This window comes from Rhagoletis pomonella, unplaced genomic scaffold (assembly GCF_013731165.1).
Source record: "Rhagoletis pomonella isolate Grant_MI unplaced genomic scaffold, Rhpom_1.0 Rhpom_scaffold_00004, whole genome shotgun sequence".
In the NCBI taxonomy this organism is placed as follows: Eukaryota; Metazoa; Arthropoda; class Insecta; order Diptera; family Tephritidae; genus Rhagoletis; species Rhagoletis pomonella.
Window position 1 is genome coordinate 14,314,446 of NW_023458558.1, and position 5,612 is coordinate 14,320,057.

Sequence of the window (5,612 nt, forward strand, 5' to 3'; positions counted from 1 at the left end):
TTTCATTGCAGCAATACATTCGGAGGTTTGCCATAGAAAAAACGTTTCGTTTGTTAATTTTTTGATTTTTTTCGGAAACCGGGCCTAAACCCAGGCCCAGCACAGCGGCTATGCACAAAATAAAAGGTTTGAAGGAAATATTAAAAAAAATTGCATCAAGTGAACAGTTCACTTAATAAATAAAAGGTTCTGAACTAAATAATAAAATAAAATTCGCTCAAAGTTATTAAAGCAAGTATTAGAATAAATTCACTGCTAAAATAATAGACATCATAAAAGCGCCCAGCTTGTTTCCAAATCTTGGACATTTAATAGATTAAGAGCATAACGCACACACATGGGTGCATATATATATAGTACCTATATATGCACATTAGGGTGGGCCAAAACTGCATGTGAAAAAGTAAAGGATTGTTCTATACCGAAAATATATAACCCTATTTTTTTAAACAAAAAGTATTTAGAGGTCGCTCAAAGCGCTCAAATTTTCCATGTATTTTATATGGGAAAAAACACTTTTCGCGTAAATGGTATAGAATTCTTGAAAATCAATATTTTTCGATCGGTCTGATTCGCTTCAGGAGATTCCCAATAATAATACCCAATTTTTTTATAACCATTTATTCATAGTAACTATATTTTATAGGTCCACTAAAATCCCCAGAAAATGCAATAGGAGGATAAATACACAAATCGATAGTATTAAAAAATGGTTCAATAAAACCAGAGTTTTCCGATCGAAAAATATTGATTTTTAGGAATTTTACGAAAAGTTGTTTTGTTATAAAATAAATGGAAAACTCTGAGCGCTTTGGGCGACCTCTAAATCTTTTTTGATTTAAAAAAAATCAAAAATAAGGGTATGTTTTTTCGATATAGAACAATACTAAATAGGGGTGAGAGCATAAAAAATTCCGACTTTCCTTTTTTTTGCACCACCCTAATGTACATACATAGTACCCACATCCATGCTATACAAGGCTTGTATAGCAGCACGAGTATTTGCACGAAACGCCAATACGTCTGCTCGCCGACTGTTCGCACTCATAAATCATAATTTTCGTTCATTTTCTCATTTTGCATTCACGACTTGTATTCATCAACGAGCAGATTGACAAAAATCTTATTATCCCCGGAGAAAGGGAGGCGGTACATTGAACGTACAGATATACATATGTATGTACATATGTAAATACACGAGTATCTTTGTGGGTAATTGACGAGTCGCCTGTTGCTGCTGTGGTAGAAGATTTTTGCCCAAACTGGTGGGTACCCAAACTCAGCTCGATTTTTTTTAGTATGCGTACCATACAAGGGTGGGTTAATTTGTATGGAAAGTTTTTTTTTAATAAATTTCGAGCCCTACCGCCAAAAATTAAAAAAAAAATACCTTTAATTAATACAAATGGGATCGAGCCCAGTTTCCGAATAACATCAAAAACCAAAAAAAAAAAAAAACGTTTTCAGTAAAGCGGTCACCCCTCGGCAGGCAATGGCGAACCTCCGAATGTATTTCTGCCATGAAAAATATTCCTGTAAAAATATCAAGACGCACAATTGGAGAAGAAACTCGGCCAAAAACTTAGCAAAAGCGTAAGCGACAAAATATTATTATTATTAACTAAGTACATATTAATTAAAGCTGGTTTCTTCTAAAGTTCAGGGAGCTCGAATTGACCTTAGAGATTTGGTTTAATGAACATTTTTCTTAGAATCTTATTGAGAATCCGAATCTACTATTTTTTGGCCGAACGTAGGTGTCACCTTTTTACATTTTTCGTCAATGTATTTTCGGCATTTACAGTTGAATACGCACATATGTACATACAATTTTTGTATATAATTTTGTCTCGAGAAGAAATTTTTTTTGTCCCAAAGTTCATCGACCTCAAGTACCCCGTTCTAGAACTCAGTTCTCAGATCTCAGTTCCCACCACCCTAATATGCATAATTTAAGTAAAGCTCAGCAAGTACATATTTTGATAATTCCAGTAGAACTATTTAAAAACGCGAATCCTAGGTTTGGCTAAAAAAAATTTGTTTCGAAATTTTCTTGCAAAAATAATTTATACTTTAGAGGTTTACGGCGAACTTATTTTTTGTTTGTCTGGTGTAGCACATAGAATGTTTATAAGAGTGGTCCAAAAATGCAAGTGAAAAAGTAAAGTCGGAATTTTTATGCTCTCACCCCCTACGATTGTTGTATACCGAAAAACGTATACCCCTTTTTTTATTTTGAAATCAAAAAGTATTTAGAGGTCGCTCAAAGCGCTCAAAGTTTTCCATGTATTTTATACGGGGAAAAACTACTTTTGTAGAAATGGTATAGAATTCTTGAAAATCAATATTTTTCGATAGGGAAACTCTGTTTTTCTTCAAGAGTGCCCAAAAGCATATTCAATTATTTATTTAAACTTTTTTTTTAAAGCGAATATATTTTATAGGTGCGCCAAAACCCCAAAAAATGCAATGGGAAGGGGATAAATAAAAAATCTTTAGTATTAAAAATTTGTTTAAATAAACAATTGGATATTGTTATTGGAAGTCTACTGAAGAGAACCAGAGGTTTTCCGATCGAAAAATATTGATTTTCATGAATTCTACACCGTTTCTACAAAAAGTTGTTGTTTCCCCCCATACAGTCAAATACATACATACATGGAAAACTTTGAGCGACCTCTAAATATTTTTTGATTACAAAATAAAAAAATTGCGTATATTTTTTGGATATAGAACAATCCTAGGGGGTGAGAGCTTTAAAATTCCGTCTTATTTTGGACCACCCTAATGCACATACATTTTTATGTACGTACATATGTATGCTAAGTCAATTGCGCATGTAGTCAGTCCCCCATAAAAATTTGTCTCCAATTGTTTGTACCTACCTACTTGATCTTGTCGCTGTGGCAAAGCGTCGCACGACTAAAACCCCAGCAAACAAATGTGTACGAAGTAACGGTGTTTTTGTGTGCTACGCGCTTAATCTGCTACATGCAACAATAAGTATTTTGGTATGTATTTGTGTGCAAGTTTGTATGCATGGACATATGTACAAACACTTAGGGGCAAACCACAAGCGCTGTGGCACGTTTGTGGTTGCTCTTAATTCCGTAAGTCCGTAACGATATTCCAGTAACTAAACTGCTCATACCGTCGCCCTCCCACCCCCACCCTTGTCAGTGTGTAAATCCCAAAAACAATTTTAACAGCGTATTTACCTAAATTGGAATTTCCGGTAAAAAAATATGTATATGTATGTATGAACATATACATACATAACTAGCAATATAAACACACATAAATAATACACATAGATACGCAAAAAATGAACGTTATATTTATATTAGTATACATATACACAACACGAAACTAATCAGCATAAAAAACATTAAATAATCTGTTGGTATTTTGCTCTATACTTACATACATACATATTTACATAATATACACACATCCGAGCGTAGTTGCAGCCCACAACCACCATTGCATATCAAAAGATGCAAAGCGAATGAATTTAAGCTTAAGCTTTGCTTAAAGTAAAGTAAAACGCTGCAGCAGCCTTGTAGCGTCCCCGAGACAACAAACCACTTTGGCGATGTAAGTGAATGTCACCGTCTTCTTAAATGGAATAATAATCGTAAATAGACGTAAAAAGCAACTTAATTGCATCTCAACAAAAAAAAAAACAAAAAAAAACAACAACAGACGCAAGTTAAATCCATAAAGATGCATATGCAATGCATATATGTATGTATGTATGTATGTATGTATGTAGTTATGAAGAAATTATATGCACTCAAGGGAATGTGTAAACGTGTATGTAGTGCAAAAGAAATTATGACAATGACGAGGGTCATTTCAAACGTGAATTAAATTACAAATGAATGTACATATCTGAAAGTGCAAAGGCGATGCACTTCACCATATTTTGATTGCAAATATGTGTACAGGCAGAGATTTAACTTTTATCCTAAATATAGGCTGCTTTCGTTTGTTTGGTGAAACTAACTACATAAAATATGAAGTACCAGGTTTACCGAGCTTTGCCCGTAGTGCATATGTACTTTTTAAAGTTTTCAAGAAATATCAAATATTTGTCATTTGGATAGCTGTAAAAACAATTTGGATTTCTATATCTATTAATTAAATTACCTACTCTAAAATTTAGGCGGCAAGCCTATTCCTAAATACGCTGGAATGAATAGTACATATCTTGAGCATGTATGTACTATGTATGTATATGTACATTAAAAAAATGCTGATTGAAATTAACAAGGTACAAATTTTTATTATATGGAAGCGTGGCAACCCTGACCGAAAATATTTTTGGACCAAAGTTTTCAACAATACCTTTCATTTGATATCCATATTGCTATGGTTTAGATAAATTGTATAGAATCGAAAATAAGTGGCAATCTTACACTATTATCCTAAGGTATAACATTTTGTATATTGGGAAAGCATTGTGACCTTATGGACATATATATATTTATATGTACATATGGGGCGTTCCATACCAAAACGGACAGGGTTCACACTTCAGGTGTTTGATTTGTTTCAAATTTTTAGGGTTGATGCATAAAAATAAATAATAAATAAATATGAAATATGAAGCTTGATTAATACATTTTTAAAAACTTTACAGCACAAAAACAAAAACAAATCGAATTAGTGGTTTTCCAAACATCTCAAGAGCGGGGCGAGAAAAAAATTAAAAAAAAAAACACATACACACATCAAAATTCTCTATCAAAATAAATATTACATTTTTTTTTCTTAAAAAAATTTTCACATACAAATTTTTTAATAAAAAAAAAATTTAAACAATTTACCTTTTTAATCCTCAATTCATTTTCCCTGGCCTTACTGTAGTAAAGCGAAGGAGTTGAACAATGGACTTACAAGCTACTGGAGTAATGTACGCCGAACACGAATTTGTTTGAGAAAACTATTTTTATACTTTTGTTGCTCGTTGTCCTTAATGAATTGGATTTATGATTCTTTTCAAAATCAAATACAGAGGCCAATAAGCAATTTGCTATTTTTACCTACTACCCTATTCTTAAACTTTTTATGCGCAAAGTTTATTCAATTGATAAATTGAGGCTTTGGAGCTAAAACAATTAAAAATTATAAAGTACCAGAGAAACCAGATGTGCGCATAAACTGTGCATAGACAGAAAATGTTTAGAACTTAAATCATTCAGAAAATGCACCTAAAACCATCATTTGACACCTTATATAAAAGAATGTTTTTCACACGAAATTCTCTACATCAGTGTCTGCCAGCTTACATGGCACACGCTAGCTTCAGCATCAACAAAACACTACAAATAAAATTAAAAAAAAAAAAACTATTTTTTTTTTTATAAACAACTAGATGAAAATATTTTTGCAAGTAATGTTGTCATAAAACTTAAATAAAAGTAAAATGAGAAAATTCGCCCATAAAAAATTATTGAGCACCAAACAAAGAGTAGCAAGCCAATGCGTAATTGGGTAGCAAGGCATCACAGACGAAAATGTGAACTTGAAATTGCTTGCACGCATCCAGACTTGTATATGGGTACTTAAGTATGTTGATGTCGCTGCTGTGAATGATGAGTAAAAAA